The 20,839-nt window shown below is 40.3% G+C and overlaps 1 long non-coding RNA gene across 8 annotated transcripts in view; it reads right to left on the bottom strand.

The window, feature by feature from the left end:
- The window catches only part of LOC148225553 (uncharacterized), an 81,884-nt gene extending 72,887 nt beyond the window's left edge, over positions 1–8,997 (bottom strand). For 3 of the 8 annotated variants that reach the window (XR_015808256.1, XR_015808257.1, XR_015808267.1), the window contains exon 1: positions 8,691–8,997. This is a non-coding gene — a long non-coding RNA (uncharacterized LOC148225553). The other 5 variants (XR_015808258.1, XR_015808263.1, XR_015808272.1 and 2 more) reach the window with 3 other exon arrangements.
- Positions 8,998–20,839: the final 11,842 nt, after the last annotated feature.

Raw genomic sequence — 20,839 nt, 5'->3', positions numbered from 1 at the left:
CCCCCAGGGAAGTGGTCAGAGCACCAATCCTGACAGAGTTCAAAAAGTGTTTGGGCTCTTGGACACCTGGTGTGACTCTTGGGGACGGTGCTGTGCAGGGCCAGGAGCTGGAAACAATGATCCTTGACAGACTTTTCCAACTCAGTTTATTAATCTGTGATTCTGTGATTCTGTGATTCTGTGATTCTGTGTGTGGACCGAGCTCTGTACATGGTGGCACTGCTGGTTAGACCCATGAGGCTCAAGTGAATAGATTTTATGCCAAGCTAGAAGCAATAATTTACAATGAAGAAACACAAAGAATTATTTTTGCAGCCAGCAGCATACATGCAGTAATAACACTGTGTATGATAATTAATGAAAGGCTTTTCTGCAGCTATTTAGAAGGGTACTATAGATGCAATCTTGAAAGAGCTAATGGATGACTGTTTGAATACATAAGGAAGAAATTATTTGTTTAATCGCTGAACACAATAAATTAGGATTACATGTTATTTTGATTCCCTGGGAAATATGGTTCACTGCATTTGTATTTTCAAAACTATGCCTAAAAAGGGCCAACTCTGTAGCCTAAGAACAGAACTTTTTGCTGCCAAACAAGGACATACATTCAAATCTCAGGTTTGGTAGGATTTAGATAATACAATCCGGAGTAGAAATGAATAGTCCTAATTTATGCCACAGAAATATTATGAGCTCACAAAGGTAAGATTGATTGTTTTGCTAAAAGTGTGGCAAGCCTTTCCAGAGATCTCCATGCAACATCAGCCTACACTCTGTGTATAAAGACAAAAATAAGACAAATAGAAATGCAAAGAGGTTTCATCTTATCTCATCAGCAATTTAGTTACTCAACATCACTGCCTCTGACCCAGAACACTCAGTACATACTTGTGCTCCCCTGCTGTGAGGAAACACAATTTGCTTCATGTCAGGGACTAAATGGAGAGAGCACTTGGAATCTCTGAGCCTCTACCAATTGAGCTGGCTAAGAATATCATTCATGTTCTTTGAAAATAAAGCCTGCATGATTTAGTGACCTTAGTACATACTGAAGATTTCATAGATTCCATCCTAAAGGTGTACTTCAAAGAAGAATATAAAATCACTAAAGGGAAACTTTATCTTTGGATTGTTATTATAAGGCTTATTCTAAATAAATTTATTACCAAATTGCCTAAGGAATATCTTGATATAGTGCAAGATGCAGCATAGTGTGAGTGTACTCATTTACTTATGCAGAACCCAGAATATCAAGGAGATAATTAAACTGGATTAAGTATGAAAGATTCCTCTACCCAACAAATAGACACAAGGTAACTCTTCAGTTAGTCACTATTTGATATGAATACACAAATTAATCTTAGGGAAGTGAACTCTGTTAGCTGTCGTTCCACTATGACCAGGAGCTTGAGTGACTTTTAACAGTGATAAAACTGTCCCACTGAGTTACCTGCCCCTTTTCCCAAAAAAAAAAAAAAAAAAAAAAAAAAAAAAAAAAAAAAAAAAAAAAAAAAGAGAAATCAAGTGCTTTCTAAAGCACACTCAGAACTTAGTTCTGAGAGAAAAAAATTGCAAGGGAAAGATGGAAATTGAAATGTTATCACCACCTTGAAAGATTGGCCAAAAAATTACCACCCCATAAATTGTCACTGTCCTAGCAATTGGATAGATATTTCTTGATCCTTCTACCTTGCCTCAGTTTTATTTGAATATTTCCTACTTTAATTAATAGATAGTAACTTTTATTTCACTCTGTTTTGGTAAGATTTTATGTTTACATGCATTTCTGTTTAGTAGTTTCTGCTGTACAGCAGATTTTGCTGGGTTTTTTTTATCCTACCATCTTTTTTCCAAGTTGTAGATAACATGAAATCAAAGCCACATGGAAATAATTGAAAACTTGTCACAGATTAAAACAAGTAAAAGAAGTTCAGGATAGAGTTTATAACTGTAAATTGTTCCAGCCATCTAAGCTTTTCTGATTGATAGAGGAAACTTCACAAAAAGACACATTTAGGTGAGTCAATTTCCTTTATCTTTTTCAGACATGTAAATGAAATGACCTTGATTAGTTACTGGCCTTCTATAAACTAAGACAGCCTGGCTACATCTGCTTCTAGAACTGAATTTAAATAGCTGGAACTTGATTACACATACTTGATATATGAAAGCATGGATGTTTCTGGTATGTGGTTAGGATTGCAATTTAGAGTGTTTCTTAATTCATGCATATAAGCTTAAGCACAGGCAAGTGGGATAATGCACAGATGTAGTTCAGGTTTGTGTTTGTGTGCTGAGAGCTTCTCTGTGGTTGCAAAAAAACAGATCAGGAAGAAGAAGTAAAGAAAATTTCTTAAAGACTCAGTCAATATTAATGTTCCAGTCTGAAATATTTCTCTAATGACCATGCTCAGGGTAATATAGTCTATATGTTCAAATTAGGAAACTGAGACATTAGCTTCAGTCATATAACACCAAGGGAATGGGAACATGGAATCACATTCTAGCAAGTTTTCTTATCAAAGGACAGTAAAGAAGAGCTAAAGTCTATTATGCAAGCTTAAAAAGCAAACAGTACATACAAATACAGATTTCATTTCCTTGTCCTCACATTTGTATCTGATCGTGTTCTCTCTTAGCCAAAAAGCATTTGATAAGCTGAATATATAAACAGAAGTGTCTATCAGAGAGGTTAATTATATCAGTTCATTAATGAGAGGCTATGCCAAATCGAGCCTGTGTCTGTCTTTGCTGACTTTCTTGGCAATCGGATCTATCCGGACTTAGGTGAATATGATAGTCTATTGCATGAGATATTAATAGTTAAACCATGAAAAATAGAAGCAATAAAAGTATTATGAAAGGCTGAAAACAGCTGTGGGTAGTGGTGAAAGGTGAAGTATCAGATTGAGAGAAGAAAAAGGAGCTACAGTGCAGCCCCGCGAGGCTTGGCTTGGGGAGGACTTTCATTACAGATTTTGTCACAAAAAGTAGCAAGCTTGTAGGGCTTGCTGATGACACATAGTTGGAAAGCAGCACCAGAGGTAAATCAAAACAGCATACAAGATAGACTGGTGATCACTGGCAAGAGAGGGACATAAGGACCAAGAGTGGGAATAGGATGAAATTCCAGGTACATGCCTATGTACAAAATGACTAGTGAGAATTTTGGTATAAATTGGCACAGTGTCACAGTGCAAAATGAGAGGCAGTGACACACTGTTAGGCAATCCTAAAATAGCTATGTGTTCTCAAATGTTGTAATCTAAACAGGATATACAATGCAAAGGGTTTTTACCTCCACCAGAGGCTGTGTCAATACCATTTCATAAGGTATGGATGGGATGAGAAGAAACACCAGGGACGGTTGTGTCTGAAAGGAGGTTTGAATGCTGGAAAGCACTGAATAGAAAGAATAAATAGATTTTATCCAAGCTTGTGTAGAGCCTTTCTAGGGCACAGAGACTGAGTCCAATGAACAGTTTTCTACCTAGGAAAGCAGAGTTTTCTTTTAACAATTATTCAGAGTAGACAATTTTTTACAACATAGAGGTAGATGATGACTACTGTTCTCATTAATACATGTAGGGTGTACTGAAGATAGTAATCAGCTTGTAGTGAAACAGTGCTGGGTCTCCAGAGGATTACAGGAAAAGGCAGGGGTAGGAAGTTAGAGCTGATAAGATCTTCTGCTTATCAGTTACTGGAAAGAAAGGACAAAAAATCCAAACAGTCACTGATGAAAGTAAGGCCAGACAAACAGTGTCAGTGGCTTCTCTCTGGTCTCTCTTAGTGATCTATGAAAGGACAGCCAATGGGCTGATTTTGAGATGACATTAAATTCTAGCACATCCTTAGTTATTTTGTGTAAGGCCTTCAAAATGGGCAATTTTAACAAGAAGCAACCAAGTTTGGTGCTGAGACAACCTTCTCAGCTGGGTTTCCTCCCCAATACCCCGTTAAGAGCAGACAGTATAAATTGTTTCCACAAGCCCAAGAATAAAGGATTATACTGTTTATTTAGTTGTATTAGCATGCAGTGTTAATTTGACACACAGATGACTAAGATCACGGTAACTTTTTTGTTTAAACTCCAAATTAAAAAACATACTGAGATCGTACAAGAGGTAGTTGATTTAGAAGCCCAATTTGTTAAGTTTGGATTTAACCAGTGATAGAATTAAAAATTCAATCTCTTAATCTCCTTAACAATAAACCCACAGAAATAATCCTTGTCAAAAGTTTCTCAGCATCCACCACCTCATACAGTTTCCACACAGTTGTCACCATAAAGAAGTTGACGTGCTCTCCCAGAATTTCCCCGTGTAGCCTGTCTACAGGAATCAGGTTTTCATAGTTTATCTGTCACTTTTCTCTAGCTCACAGCCCTCAAAGACATCCTGTTTCTGTTAGTTCTATTGCTAATAGAATGTTGCAGAAATCAGAAGAGGCCTTCACTGTCTGGTTCTTAATGGAAACTTTATAGTTGTGAACAGAACTAATGCTGGTAAAGTCATTTAGAGGAAAAGCAAGCTTGAGAGAACATCCAAACCTTTCAGTATCCTTTGGGTGTGTGACATGCAGAGGTAGGTGAGGACAAATTCTCCTAGTTAGGAACTGCAGAGTTGTCACCTCATGATTCTGGGCTTTTCTGAGATCATGATAAAACCTGTGGGCCTACTCCCAAATACTAAAATGGATTTTCTCACAACAGTACCTCAGCTGATTAGAAGGGTAAGATGTCTCAGTACTAAACACTGTTACTTACTTCTTGTAAAAATTTGCTTTTTGAAGGCCTTACACTAATATACTCCATCTTTCCAACATGAAAACATGCTCTGGGTTCTGGCTAAGGTGTTATTTTTGTTTGAAATGCAGTGTCCTCCATCTGGAAAAAAAATACAGGTGTTGACATATGCTCTCCCTGATTTTTAATCCAGATTTCTTGGTTACAAATTCAGTGGTTTTGGTAGTCTTACCCTTCTCCATCTCTCCACTTACCATGGTAAGACACTCCATTACTGCTCACCTCTAACTCCTGGGGAATTGTTTTCTTCTACCTAGGTGTTGCATACACTCAGTTTTACCTCAAGCTCATCATGTTCTCGAATTTGGTTACGACTGGTAACTCTCAAAAGGCAAAAGCTGGAGTAAGGAGTTTTTTATACTTCCTGCTTAGTGGCTGTAAAAGACTCCAGCTACATTTCCATATGATGCAGTAGTAAGATCCTAAGCCAAACAAAAGGGCAGTGCTTTCTCTTGCTCATCAGTGATAAACACGCTGATCATCTCTCATCTGAGATCTGTTTGGATCTCATAAATTCTCAACAGCACATCTGAGATGGCCTCTATAGGTGTCATCTGCATTTGCTTACTGACACAGACAGGGAATGCAGCCATTGATTCACAAGGGTTCTATGTCTGGATGTCCATATAGTCTCCAGAAACCTGACATCCCACTTTCCTTGCTCCGGGCAGTCAGAGGGAGAGCAGGTGAGGGTTTTGCATACAATATTGTCCATCTGGGTCTACTCATATTTTGATACTGTATGCCCCGTGTTTGATCTTGGTTTAGGAGTTTGGAGAGAATTGGAAAACAGAAGCGGGAATAACATTACTATGCTTCTAGTATTGACAAGGACATTTCTTTGCCTGTTTGTGCTGAGCATCCACATCTAGCAACAAAAAAACCCCACTGAACACAAATCCTATAGGAACGTACCAAGAGGCTTGGAGAAAGATGTCTGTTGCCATCTAATTCAACAGCTCCATGTAACACATCATAAACTAGGTTGTGGTTACTCTATTTTGTATACAAAAGGTCACAAAAATATTTTCTGTGTACAGGGCTGCTGCTCCTGGCTGTAAGATGTCCTGCTCTGTGGCCAGTCCAGTCTGCTGAGAAGAATTCTCTGCTGAGAATCTCTGGTAGAGAGAATGGATGGGTCACTGCTCCCACTGCCTTGGCATCCTCCCAGTGAGTTTGCAGTACTGCTGAAGCCAGAAAAACAGCACTCCTGGTTGAAGTGATTTATTTTGATTAGTTAAAAATTAATAAAAAGTATGGAAGTAATGTGAAACCATCTTTACTTAATAAATTCCCAAAGGTATAATAATTTTTAAATTGTCTTAAAGCTGTAGCCTCGTTCAGTGCAGTCTCAGTTCCCCACACGAGATGGCAGCTCTTCTTTCCTTCTGCTCAGCTATTCCTCAGTGAAAGCTGTCCCTTTCACACTGACACTGCAGGTGCTACTGCAACACAGTAATGAACCGAGCTGGCCCTGAGACTCTCATCATTATTCACTCCAAAAACAGCATCTCGCACAGAACAGCATGGTTTGTGAGAGCAGCACTGTTTCATTCAATACTCAATTTATCTAATTCCAGTAAGTAGCAGTAATTGACTTGTACTTTTGCTGGTTTGGACTGAGCTAAAGTTAATTTTCTTCGCAATAGCTGGCACAGGGCTGAGGTTTGGGTTTAAGCATGATAACACAGAGATGGGCTTTTTACTGCTGAGCAAAGCTTACATAGAGCCAAGGCCTTTTCTGCTTTTGTCCTGCTGTGCTGACAATGTTGGGGGTGCATGGGAGACCGGGAGGAGAAACAGCCAGAACACGAGACCCAAACTGACCAAAGGGATGCTCCAGACCATGAACTATCATACTCAGTATATAAAGTGGGAGCAAAAAGAAGGGAGGATGTGATGGAGTTTGTCTTCCTAAGCCACTGCTACATGTGATGGAGCCCTGCTCTCCTGGGGATGGCTGAACACCTGACTGCCTGTGGGAAGGAATAATAAATTCCTGGGTTTGTTTTGCTTTTGCTTTCCTTATTAAACTGTCTTTATTTCAGTTCAAGGGTTTTCTAATTGTTACCCTTCTGATTCTCTCTCTCTCAATCCTGTTGGTAGGGGAGTGAGTCAGTGGCTGTGTGATACATGGTTGCTTGCTGGCGTTAAACTGCAAACTTTTTTGAAGTTTGAAACTGCAAACTAAAAGGAGAAAAAAACCCAGACCCTCTTATTTCAGTTCAGATCACAGGACATTCACTTGCAGAGAAGGACATGACCCCATGCTCAAACTTAGACCGTGTCTGCTACTACCCTGGCTGCACTGTCATTTAGGGAAATGTAAAGTTGTTTGCATTTCATATTTGTTTTAGCCCACTAAATAAGTGAGTGTATTTCAGGCAAAGCAACAGAAAATTAGGTCTTTGTACAATTCTGGCTTGCTAGAAAATAAATACTAGGTTCTCCAGCCTGGTATCTATTTGACCCCAGCATTGCACTGAGTGTCCCTGTAAAGTCAGAAACTCTGAAGTGGATCTAACAATTAATTAATGTTTCACAATGTCCTGTCATAAAAGATGCCAAATTGCCGGCACTGCTGTTTCATTTTGAAACATATGATGAGTCAATTTGCACTGTACAGCTTCTGCTCAGCTGAAACTCTTGTTTTCTTGAGTAGGTTATGGGATGCCTCATTCTGTGGTGAGCCAGCCCCCAGCTGGTGTGAAGTGAATCTCTGCTCCATTGTCACCACCTTGGCCTGTCCCATTTTTGAGAAGAGCCTAAAAGAAATACTGAAGCACCTAAGGATCATATTTGCAGTCCTCTCGGGTGCAGAGGGGAGATATATTTCTTGCGCCATGGTCATGGCATAATGTAGGCTTAGCATGATAAATATTTGTTCTAGATGTATAAATCGCCTCTAAAGTTCAGCAACCAGCAGCTTAGAGTATAGAAGGCAGCAACAGCGAAAAGAGAGGAGAGGAGAGGAGAGGAGAGGAGAGGAGAGGAGAGGAGAGGAGAGGAGAGGAGAGGAGAGGAGAGGAGAGGAGAGGAGAGGAGAGGAGAGGAGAGGAGAGGAGAGGAGAGGAGAGGAGAGGAGAGGAGAGGAGAGGAGAGGAGAGGAGAGGAGAGGAGAGGAGAGGAGAGGAGAGGAGAGGAGAGGAGAGGAGAGGAGAGGAGAGGAGAGGAGAGGAGAGGAGAGGAGAGGAGAGGAGAGGAGAGGAGAGGAGAGGAGAGGAGAGGAGAGGAGAGGAGAGGAGAGGAGAGGAGAGGAGAGGAGAGGAGAGGAGCTGCCTCTCTTTCCCACCCAGATGTCCTCCAACATTCTGAGCTTCCCTCCAGCGGGAGGCCAGCAGGTGTCAGCAGGAGTCTGGGAATGGGACAGAAGCACGCTGAACCCAAGGAGAAGCAAAACCTCCTCGCTGATATAAATTAAAAAAAAGACTTGTTTACTGATTAATCAAAAACCCCCAAACATAGCAACAAACAAAAACAAAAAAACAAACAAACAACAACAAAAAAAACCCTCCAATCCACATCTAAACCCAAAGCAAAACAAAACATAAAAACCCACGGCTTTTTAAGGGGATGTTGATCTCAAAAGAGCTCCCGGTCCCTTCCCCCTGACTGACTTCCTGCCGCCGCGGCTCGGGTGGGATGCTGCCTGTCCCCGCTCGGAGCCTGTCCCCCTGCCCAGCTCCCTGCCGGGGACTCACCGGTGCTGCAGGGCTCTCTTGGCACAGCGGCCGATGCTGCCGGCAGCCAGGGCTCCAGCGGAGGAAGGACAGAGGGACGGCGACTGCTCTGCCCAGCGCCGGAGCCGCCGCCACTCTCCTCTTCATCCCCGCTGTGTACCTCATGGCAAGTGTGACCTAATTAATTGAAACTTACTTACTTCTCAATTATGGTGCAAATTAATTTGTTTTTCGTCTCTTGAAGAGTGCCTGGTAGCTGAAGAGTGCAGGAAGATAGTTACCATAGAGAATTTACCATGGTAACTTGTCCTTTGACAGCTTGTTTGTATATCAAAGTCTTTATTTAAATATGCGTCTTCCACAAAAAGCCCTGCGAAGTCTGGCTAGAGAGACCGAGCAGTTAGCTGAGGATTAGCTGCCCATCATCAGCCCTCTGCACGGGTCCTGCAGCGCAGCCCTTGTTCCTACAAACACCTCACGGGTCCCTTTTGTTCCAAACAAGAGAAGATCCCGTGGGGGACCCAGCACCATGGAGCAGTGTTGCTATGCACCAGCAGCTGTGGTTTGTTATCAGGGTATCAGACAGCATTACATTATTTTCAACAATGTTTCTTCCAAATTAAGTGAGTCAGGCCCTTTGGTAGAGTCATAGAATGACCTGCGTTGGAAGGGACCTTGAAGATCACCAAGCTCCAACTCCCCTGCCATAGGCAGGAAACATTCCAATAGACCAGGTTGCTCAGAGCCCCATCCAACCTGATCTTGAACATCTCCAGGGATGGGGATTCCACAACTTCTCTGGACAAAATGTATCAGTGTCTTACCACCCTTATAGCAAAAAATTTCTTTGTAATATCCAATATAAATCTATCCTCCTTCAGTTTAAGGCCATTTCCACTTGACCTATCACTAAATATCCCTGCAAAAAGTCTCTCTATGGCTTTCTTTAGGCACTGGGAGGTGCTCTAAGTCTCCCCAGAGCCTTCTCTTCTGCAGCTGAACAGCCCCAGCTCTTCCAGCCTGTCTTCACAGGAGAGGTGTTCCAGCCTTTGGATCGTCTTCATCGCCCTCCTCTGGACTAATTCCGGCAGGTTAATGTCTTTCTTGTGCAAGGGAGCCCAGCTGGACACAGTACTCCAGGTGGGGTTTAACAAGGGCAGAGGAGAAGGAGAGAATCACCCCCCTCGACCTTCTGGTCATTCCTCTTGTGATACAGCCCAGGATACAAGCCTTACTGAGTTTTTATTTGCATGCTTTTTTTTTTTTTTTTTTTTTTTTTTCCTTTCTTTCTTCTATAGAGAAGTTTGGCAATGCAGCAGTGTAGCAACTTTAAACAAAAATTATTAATTTACTAATAAGTTGGAAATTTACTAAGTTTTTTTACTAATAAGTTTTTTATTTACTAATAAGTTGGATCACCAGCACTTGAAATATGTGACTTTATGAACATATATACAGCTAATGTTACATCTTGGAAAAAGTTGAGAAAAACAAAAGAACAAGAAAATCATTTTGGTAACAAAGTCTTGGGTTGCAAACACAAATAAAAATGTTGGGGGTTTTAAAAATATTTTGATCTGTCATTTTCAGATGCATTTTCTGGTTTAGGGGAGGGTATTATAATAAGATCTTCCAGCAGCTCTTCAAGAAGTGTGAGAAGGACTAGAGTACAAGCTGTGTCACATCACTTTTCTTCAGATTTTTCAGGGTGTTGGTGAGCCAATCAGGGTTTGTGTGTATCCTGTAATCAGGACAGTGAAAGCTGAACCACAGCTTGTATCATTGCAGTAGGAAAGTGCTGCCTTACACTATTAGTAACTGACTGTCAGTGCCTGCATTAGTTTTGCCTTCATTCCCAGGTTTACAGAACCATTTTTCATTACCAAATAGTAAAAATATAATACCTATAGGATTTAGTGGCTCCACTCACCGATTTAAGTTCTGAGTGCATAATGACTTTCATTGACAGACAGTGTCTTGATGAAAAATAATTCCTTGTGGAGGTAACATAAATAACATTAAGTATAAGAAGGGTCTTGAGAAAACAGTACACACTGTTCTTATTTAAAGGTATGTCTCAGGGTGTGTTAGGAATCTTTCCTGAGATAGTTATTTGAAGTGTAAGGTAATACTGATTTAAAATTTCTTTGTAATGTTAGAGGAGTTGAAGGCTCTATAGATAGCAACATTACAAAGTAGAAGCAGCTTGATACTTCTGGACAACATTGTGCAGCCAGAATGGCAAAGTGCAGGTGCCTGGTCACAAACTGAAAATACCCACTGACCTCAGAGGGAGTTGCACATTCCAGAAGAGTCTTGGGAACAACCCTGAGACATCTCATGGGCTGCAGCCAACTTCAGTGGCAGTTTAGCGTGCCCACCCCAGCAGAGCCCTCTTGCACCCACTGCATTTGAGTTTCCCTGAATGCTAAGACAATGTGGCTTGTCACCCCACTAAGCAGAGAGAAGCTGTGTGATACAGGGATAGCTGCAACTTCACCTGGGAAAGGTGCTAGCCCAAATGCGGGCCCAAATTCCAGGAGAGAAAAATGTCCTTCTCCTCCCTCCAAACCCCTATTGCCAGAGTGTTCCTTCCCTGGAAAATGTCACCTTTCACAGTGACTGCTCTACAAACAGAGGAAGCAGCTGCAAGACTTAGTTGAATATGTCTAAAATATTTTTTGCTCTCTCTGCTTGGAAATAGCTGGGCCAGGTTTCCTGGGACGTCCCAAGTAAAGCACCTAAAGGAAACATCCTGCTGAGCAGCAGGAGTTACAATATAGGAAGTTGCCACTGGAAATGCTGAGTAATTGTACAAAAATGTGCTAGCAATATTCCCTTAAAAAGTATGTAATCATCTTTGATCCAAGTTTATAGAAATACTTCAAAAATAATTGCTCCTTGATTTGTTTGACAAGCCAGGTTCAAAATTCAGTTTCCCTGACAACATCTGAAGACATTAAACTACAATGCATTTAGGAAAGAAAATAAAAGGGAATGGAAAATTACTCCTAAAAGTTAGTTAAAAGGATATGCAGAGAGAAGGGAAAACAAGAGTGGGCAAATAGTCACACATCAATAACCTCAAAGATCAAATATTTAATCTTTCTTACTTTTGCAGGAAATAAAAGACTAAAGCTGGTAGTTGCTCCTGTTGCTTTTATCATCCAGTTGATTTGATTGCTGCAGTTAGCAATATGTGGCAAAAACTATTTTGGCTGCTTCTAAGAAACAAACAGGCAGAAGACTGCACACTTTTCTCCTTAAGCACAGCTGGCCAAGGCAACCTTGCACAAGCTGGGCTAAGCAGCCATCTGCAGAAGTGAGCACTGGCACCTCTTGTTAAAAGAAACCACCCGTGTCTGTGTGCAGGGATGATGGCAGCCACTGGTGAGACACAAAAGCTAATGATCAGAGAACACACTGAGGGTCCTTGGGGTCCCACAGGCATAGCCTCCTGCACAGCTCTCTTGCCCTGCACAGAGCCTGGCAGTCACAGAGCAGGGAAGGTGAGTCACGTCCAGCCTGCAGCACAAGCTCTGGCACCCGGCCATGGCTCCTGCCCCCACAGAGCTCCTGACAAGCAACATCCCAATGGAGCCACTGCTGAGCCCACCAGAATGGGTGAGAAGCTTGGCAGCACTATTTGCAGAGTGGCACTGTTTGCAGTGTGGCCTTTCTGAAGTTTTCATTTATATGAAATATAAATATATAATATATAAATATATTTATATGAAATATAAATATAATTCATATAAATGAATTATCTTCCCCTTTGCCTGAGTTCTAATCTGCAGCTGGAATATTTCTGGGGATTCACAGAGCAATAGCTGATTAAGAGTACTCAGAAGTGTTACTGTACTTCCCAAAAGTGAAGGAACTCAGTGAACTCACTGAAAGTGCACTCAGAAGAAAACGAGCAGACCCCTCTCCTACCTCCTGTACAAATGATAGGAGAGAGTTCTTTCTGCACAGAATCACATTCTCTGTATTGAATAAACCATTCGACCTTCTGGCCTATTAGACCCACACTAAGAGAATAATACAACAGAACTGTAGGTACTGTAGGTACTATGCCTACATGTCCTCCATATAGCAGTAATGTTTACCTGGAAAGACAACACTGAGAGAATGTGACTTGTTTAAGAATCAGACAGCTGTGTCATCCAAAATGATTTGTGTCTGTGTGCTCCAGTTCTCAACTCCACTAACTGCAAAAAATAAACAAAAGCCTGAAATTGCAATGAAGCACCAGGTATTTATTGAGCCATTTATTGTGTCTCCAGCCTGTTTGTCTCTAGATTGATTTAAGAGCTCCTATCCATGTTTTGTAAATTAAACTTGTTTTCTAGCCTCATTTCACACTAAGAATGATTTTAGAGTGATCTGGCACATTTCCTGCCCCTTTCCTCAGGAAACTGTGGATGTACTTAATGTGAACTATATTACACCATCCCCCTCGGCCACAGGAGTCTCTCCTGTCCATAAGGAATACTCCAGGTTGAGGGCTGACAACAGGAACTTTCAGATTTCAGGTGAAATATCCCCTCTGTAACTGCTAGCCACTGCCAGATGATCAGATTTAGGAAAGCACAATGAAAACTGCCATAGCAAAGGAACCAGTGGCTCTATTTTCACATGAATGGTCCAGTGCTGTTGATGATACTCCAGGGGGGCAGCAAATACCTCTGATGCAGTAGTGAATGGCTGTGACTGTCATGCTCTTTTTGATTATGTTTAGCAGGAGCTAGTAGGAAGAAATGAGTGTTGCACAAGGTGCAAGATCCTCATTGATCATAGTATGAACCTTCTTTCAAGAAAAGTTCCTGTTTCTGTACCTGCCCTTTCTCTGTGCAAATTAGAGGAAGGAGAGCAAATCTGATCAGAGCAAAGAAAGATCAGTCTTAGTTATGGGAGGGAAATTAAGCTATTGGAAAAAAATCTTTAAAGAAATAAAAAGAGCAGGTCTAAGAACCAGTCAGTGGCTAAGAAGCTATTCAGGTAATACCAGGTAGGATTTGAACATGCTCTTGATGTGAAATTCCCTCGGTCTTCAATCCTATAGTCTCAGTATGATTTCAAGATGTGAGGACCAGAAAGGTTGCAGCTGGCATTCTCTGTGCTGAGATATGAGCCATTGACACAGAACAGCAGATTGTTCCAGCCACTGGCTTCAGCCACTGGCAGAGGGAGAGCAGCAAATTATCATTAAAGTGTCACGTCTGTGCCCACGTCTGCCCAGGCTCCAGTTTCAGGAACATGGCATGGTCTGAAGCCATCCTCTGTCTCCAGCAAAATAAACATCAAATGCCTTTCCTTCGAAGAAGCAGCTTTCCATTTTTGTACCAGCCCTGGGTGATTCCTTGTTGGCAAAGTTCTGCCCTCAGCTGCAAACCAATATTGCCTGAGACTGTTCTGCCAAACTGATCATGCTTCCTTGAGATGTGACTTTTAAACTTTAAAGGCTGCCCTGAGTTGCTTGGAGAAGCAGTTTACGTAAGCAGGTGCTGTATGAGAAACAACAATATATGAACAGTCGTTTGCTGAGGAAGGTTACAAGGCTTATTCTTGCTCTTGTGGAGCTTTATTTCAGAGAATGGCCCCAGTAAAGACTCCTGCCTCCCACATATCATTATTAAAATTGGAGGCTTCCTTGTACCCAGGAAATCATTTTTATCAGTGACCATCTTCATACTAGAGCTTTATGCAATCATTAAAAAAAACAAAAAAAAAAAAACAAAAAACCACAAAACCAACCAACAAACAAACAATTTTACTCTTTCCACAATAAGAACAAGTTCTCCAATATGGCTTCTTTTCTGTGGAAAACCACTATGGAGAAAAGCAGAGATTTGAGGTGCTTGTGAAAACATCTGGTGTTGGTACGATGCATAGTACTGCTTTGTCCTGGCTGAACATTCCTAAATACACTTTGCTGTGTGTTCATTGATGTCACCTGGCTCCTAAATAAGCATATAAGCTTAACTGAGGACAATTTTGTATCCATTAGGCTGGAAGATAAGGCTGAGAAAGAACACTTGCATTGTTTAAGGAGCCTTTATGTGTTGCCTTTGCCTATAAACAAACGAAAAAGAGCCATGGAAAGAGAGGGAATGATAACAAGACAGCTGACACCAGCCATGGCTTTCACAGCCTGCAGCAGCTGACATCCACACAGCCTCCATTTCCCACACAGCTTTCGATAGACTTGTGGAGAAAAAAAGAGAATTACAGAATATGGCTGTAGGAAGAAGACAAGGTCTAGTGGCAGACATTCCTTTCTTAACCTTTTGGGGACCCCCAGGAAGAATCTATCAGATTTTAGTACACTTCTCAAGGCTTTACTGTTTTTTTGTGGTCTGCAGAGAGGTCTAAGGACTGAGGATCAGTTCCTGCCCAGCGTCTATTACCAACAGGGGACCATCCATCACTGACTCCAAAATTATTTCCATTCCTAGTCATGACCTGAATCCATGTTGTGAATGATCCACTGTTACATTCAATTAGAGAAACTTGCAAAAAATCTTAGCATTTTGTTTGTGATTGCTGGGGAATGAGAGGTTTGACAGCCCATGGCAGTGCTAGGTGGCATTTCTTCCATGTTGGCCATGCTATGATGCCCTAACATGGAACAGGAAAGTTCTCCCTGAGTGATGTGCTTATTGTAATCAAATCTGGCAGCAGTTTTCCATGATTCTCACATTAGTTAAAAGATCATGGAACAGCATCACAAGGTTTGGGTCAAGATGCCATTAAGATAGTCTTTCACCGTGCCATATCACACACACAGTCATTCTTTTTTAAAATGTTCTGTGTATTTGGAAGATTTTTAAAGACTTTATTTTTATAGTAAAATGTAGTTAATAAATGTGTTGATGTTTAACATTTGCAATCCAGTTTAAGGTGTTTGATTGAAAATTTTAAGCCCAAGGCTCTGTTTATCAACTTTTTATGCTGTCAGCTCTATTCAAAGGAATATTGCAGAACAGCCACTGTATCAAATGGAAATACCATTTGAACAAAGATGGAGCCAGTGAGGTGCAATAAAACAAAAATCAAGAAAAAGTGTGACCATAGCACTTTGTAAAATCTAAATTAATGATTATAGCACTCATATACAGAATGCTATTAAGTTTAAATTACTCTAAAACTTCTTTGGGTTTGATGAAAAAACAACCTGGGCAGTCAGTGAGAAAAAAAATTCAAAAGAAATCATAGTCCACAGAATTGTCGAGCAGCCTAATTTCAGTGTAACAAATACTTGAGTTCACAGAAGTCTAGCCTAAATCGAGATGAAAAAGTCCAGAGCATTGTGTGGAAATAAAATTCTCCTACATATCATTATAGAAACACATAAATAGGTTATTTCCAGAATTTCTGGGAAACTACAGAACTGCTGAAGTCTCAGACCCTGGGAACTGCTGACTGAAGGTGTTGCAAAACTCATCAGTTTTATTTTGGGAAGGCAGTCTGGTCAGGGTGGTAATGGCAGTCAAGATGAAGATAGGAGGTCTGACAAGGACTGCAATACCTTAGTTCAGCAGCTGGCAGTGCACACAAAGCACACGTGTGTGACACAATAAGTAACTTTCTTTTTCAGATGAGGCAAAAAATAAAGTCCCCTGCTTTCCTTCCAAATGAAAAATCAGTGAAGGAATCAGTATTTAATTAACTAAGAAACCCAACAAAAACGGTTTTATTTTCTTTCATTGCAGAAGTAAGGCTTACAGTGTGAGGTTACATTTAATATTACACACTGAATAATGAACTGTCATATTTTTGATTTTCAAACTTTGAAAGGGAAAAGTTTTGAATTTTTACAAATTGTTTTTTGTTTTCCTTGTAAACACTTTGGGTTTCAGAGAGTGCAGGTGAAAGTTTTAATGTGGCAACAAAATATGAAGTTTTTTAAATTCCTGACATTTTGTCAGAATTTTGTTGAGACTGAACTCTTTCCAATAAACTTTTGGATTTTCTATAACGTTATATTCCAATAGAGAAGGTGGCCCATAGAAAATTTTCTACTAAACTGTAATATGCTTTGTGGCATGCAAAACACTGCTGTTGTTGAAGTACAGTATTAGGGGTATAATTGTAAAAAAATTTTTAAATTGTGCTTCTGGACACCTGCTCCCCCTCCGTGCCAGGCACTTCTCTCTACCCAGGAACTTTGTCACAAAAACCTTCCACAGAAAATTCTCTTCGTTCAGCCCACAGGGATGAAAATATTTTGCCACAAGCCATTATTCTTTTTATCTGAGGTTTGTTATCACACACTACCCCAAGAACATCAACAATAAAAAAATGTTGATAGCAGTTGTCTGTACTGATAGTGGTCAGCAGTCATAAAGCATTCAGCAGCAGGAGATGAACCATTCCCATCATTCAGATAAGAGGTGTTGATTATAAGAGCTCTTCTTAATGTGCAACATAAAACATGGCATTTAATATAGTTGAAATAGAGCTCACTGACAACTTAGTGGATAGTTAGTAAGAGTTATCAAACACTATTTGCCACTATTTTGGCAATCTTTCTAGGTGGGTTCAACAGTCCACCCATATTCAAACAGGAGAAGCTTTATTAGTCACTTATTCCTGATAAGCACACGTGCAAAAGCCATGGAGTGAGGTGGTGAAGGGGTCTCAGGTGCAGAGGAACGTGTGCCTTCTGGGGGTGTCACACAGACGAAGACACCTGACCCAGGGTGGGCTCAGGTTTCCCAACAGATTGGTGCTGGGAAGGTTTTGCTGCTAAGTGACTGTGCCAGTCAGATCAGAGCTGAGTCTTTCTTGTTATGCTAAACCCAGACCAGGCCCTGGCAGCATGACCTCCTTAACCTCATGACTCTTGATCTCTCAATTATGTCTAAGTCTCCACTCACAGAAGAATTCGGGACGAGTCTGGCTACAACACTAATTTATTTATTTACATAAATGATCTGTTTACATTGGCTTGGAGGTCAGCATCTTTTTTTAAAGACAGCCACACTTCAAAGAGATTATGTTTTTGAGATGCCTTAATGGTCTAATAATACAGATGTGGGACAGAAGTGTTGTAGAATTTAACCTGGGAATCCATTTACCATCCAAAATTTCAGCGAGAAAACTAAAAATTATGTGTTTGAAATTACACTTGAGATTTATTGCAGTCATGCAATTATATGAACTAGTCCTGCTAAGCAATGAAAATTCCCTTGTTCAGAAAGCAGCTGAAATATAGAAAAGAGCTAAGCTGTAGGAATATATCAAATATGAGCAGAGAAAGAAGACACCAGTGTGCAAACAGAAGGAGGTGATAGCTCTGTGCTTACACAGAAGTTACCCACACTGCTCATTACCAGGAGAACATTTCTATATGAAGTTATCTATATATATATATATATATATATATTATATATAGTAAGCAGGCTCTGGATCAATGCTAGTATCTTAATCCTGTTATTATTTCTTCTGCAGCCCTTGGTGTCATGTTCAAAGTCAAAACAGTCACAAGGACTTTTACTTCTTGTTCTATCCTAGACTCACACAGGATGCAAAACTTTCGACACAAAGTCAATGTCAATTTGGCAGAGAAGTTTGCTGGCTATTGCTTCAGAGCTTCATGTGCTTCTCATAAATTCTCTCCAATAGTAGCTACTTCTACTACTATTTTCATTTACAGAAGTACATGAGGAACCTTGAATCAAGAGCTTAATTTGATGAAAGATTTTGTCCAGAGAGGTTGTGGGGACTCCCTGGAAATATTCAAGAATCTTCTGGATGCAATCCTGTGCCATGCGCCCTGGGATGACCCTGCTTGAGCAGGGATGTTGGACCAAATGACCCACGGTGGTCCCTTCCAACCTGACACATTTTGTTATTCTGCTATTCTCAGATTAAAGTCTTTCTAGAGTTAGGCATGCATATAAATGTCCTATGGCAAATGCTCAGGATTATTCATGACAGCCAAGACAGACAACTTTTTATTAGAATGGAGTGGGTAGGAGTTAGTTTTAGAAATATCTTTGTAGGTTAATGTGAATTAACTCATCATACATTGATGTTTCTCTGATTTTCAGTGTCACTGAGGTACTTTTAAAACTACTGCCATTGTTATTCTCAAACACATTAAAGTTAGCAGTTGCCAAATGAGCAGGCAGGACACTTTTCTAAAATTCATATAGTAAGATGCATCATGTGTTCCACAGGGAAATTCCATTCAACACTCAAAGAAACATTGATCATGTATTCAGATTTGTTTGGGTGATTACACAGTGACTATTTACCTTTGTGTTAGTATGTGATATATGTATTCATCACTGCCATCATTTAACTCTGCACCTTTAGCCTGGGCAGCCAGGAGCCTTGAATTCCATTCCATGCCCTCCATCATCTGGTTTGTCCACGCTTGTGCATGTCTTCCCATCCCAATAACAAGGGCTTTCCCATAGCTCAATTAAAATAGAAGTTTTTTAAGTCATCTGATGGACCACCACCCTTCATTGGATCAGATGAAAATCACTTATCTTGCCAGTGTACCCACTAATGCCATTGCAATTCCCTGTGTAATGAGCCTTAATCAGCAGCAGTAGAGATCAGAAACTGATTATTTCAGATTTCCCTAGATTTTAACTGCTTTCTTTAGTAAAACATTAAATATGCTTAAAGTAAGATATCCAGTATGGTTTTCATGTAGAAAAAATAAATTAAAAAATAATAAATAAGAGAACTACAGCACTTTCATCTGTGTCTAATACTGCAACTTCTGAAAAGTGCCATTCCATAGATGGACCATGTCTCTGGTCTGTTTTTAATAAATCTCAAGGAACCATCCTGATCTAGAGGCAAATCCACAAATATGGAAGATGGAATGATTCAACACAGTGATCTACTGAAGATTAGATAAAATTACACTCACTCATAGAAATCAAACCTTCCCTTAGACATTCTTCTATATTGTTAACCTACACTCCATGGGAGCACTGAACACTCTATGGGAGCACTGTACACTCCATGGGAGCACTATGCACTCCATGGGAACACTACATTCCACAAGAGCACTGTGCGCTCCATGGGAGTGGTTGATGGGCAGGAGCTCATCACAGCAAGCATTCCTCCATGGACTATCAGGAGAAAGGACCCTTGAAGTACCTCATAAGGAATACCTCCTAAACAATGACAATGAGAAATGTTCTTCCTACACCCAACGCTTTTGATTGCAGTTTCAGTGTATTCACAGCCGACACACTTCCTGAGAAGGATTCTTCCTAAGCTGCAAGTTGTGAGGAATACTGTATCCCTGGAGTCTGAGCAAACTGTATCCTTTTTATTATTCAACTCACAAAATAGGAGAGGCCTGAAAGAAGTACATATCCCTGCTCAGTCCTTTGCTTTGTACCAGCCTTTGCCTCTGGATTTCACTCATTGAAATGCTTCTCATGTGATTCTCATGGGTTTCAAAGGTATGAAGATTTTATCTTTATTACATCTCTCTTACCATTCAAAAATTTCTTCTTTCCTGAGTAAACCTGGAACCTTATAAATCACTGTCTGAAGAGAAATACCAAGAGGGAAATAAAGAACAATATTGATACGCTGCAGTAATTTCAACAACAAAAAATATTGGTAATTATATGGCTAAGAAAAGAGAAAAACATAGATTACTTTCAGCTGATTTAAAATTTTGATGTTGTTATTATATTGGGAAACCTTTTAAGCCCTCAGGGACAGATCCATTGCACTCTGCCACAATCCTTAACAGGTTCCACAGAGAAAAAAAGAAAAATGCAATTGGCTGAAAATGACTATATCCAGTCAAGTAATGTGAGTACCATAATACTCTTCAAATGTAAACATATGTTTCTCCTTTATTTTAAGAAAAGAGCTAGAAAAGTTGAGGAAGCACTCTGGAGCTCTGTGATAATAATTTTTTAGTGTTCACTGAAATTCCATGCCTACCAATCTCCTGATATATACAAGACTGGATTAATTCAGCAGTGACTAGTGAGTGATGTAGGGAAAGGGCTAGGATGGTCCAGGTCTCCAGTCCAGTGAGAGCTATAATCAGTTTACTCGCTTGAGAAGCAAAACACTTCAAGCTGACCATCACATATTTTCAAATATCAAAAATTATCCTTGAAAATTCACCACCTCCTCAAATTTTCTGTACTGAAATGGCTGACACCATCATGAGGGATATTGACTTGGTTCAGTCAAGCAAATGAGATGAGAAAGTTGTTTTTTCCCTCAAAATCACTGATAGTACATTGATCTGTATTTTGAGTCACTGTCATTTACTGGATTAACAGGCATAGCTGTCTCTGTGCTGAAGCATGAGGTAGCCACATAATTAGAAGATCAACTTGATGAC

The sequence above is a fragment of the Sturnus vulgaris genome, chromosome 1 (genome assembly GCF_052056855.1).
Source record: "Sturnus vulgaris isolate bStuVul1 chromosome 1, bStuVul1.hap1, whole genome shotgun sequence".
NCBI lineage: Eukaryota > Metazoa > Chordata > Aves > Passeriformes > Sturnidae > Sturnus > Sturnus vulgaris.
This window is presented reverse-complemented; position numbering and strand designations above follow the sequence as displayed.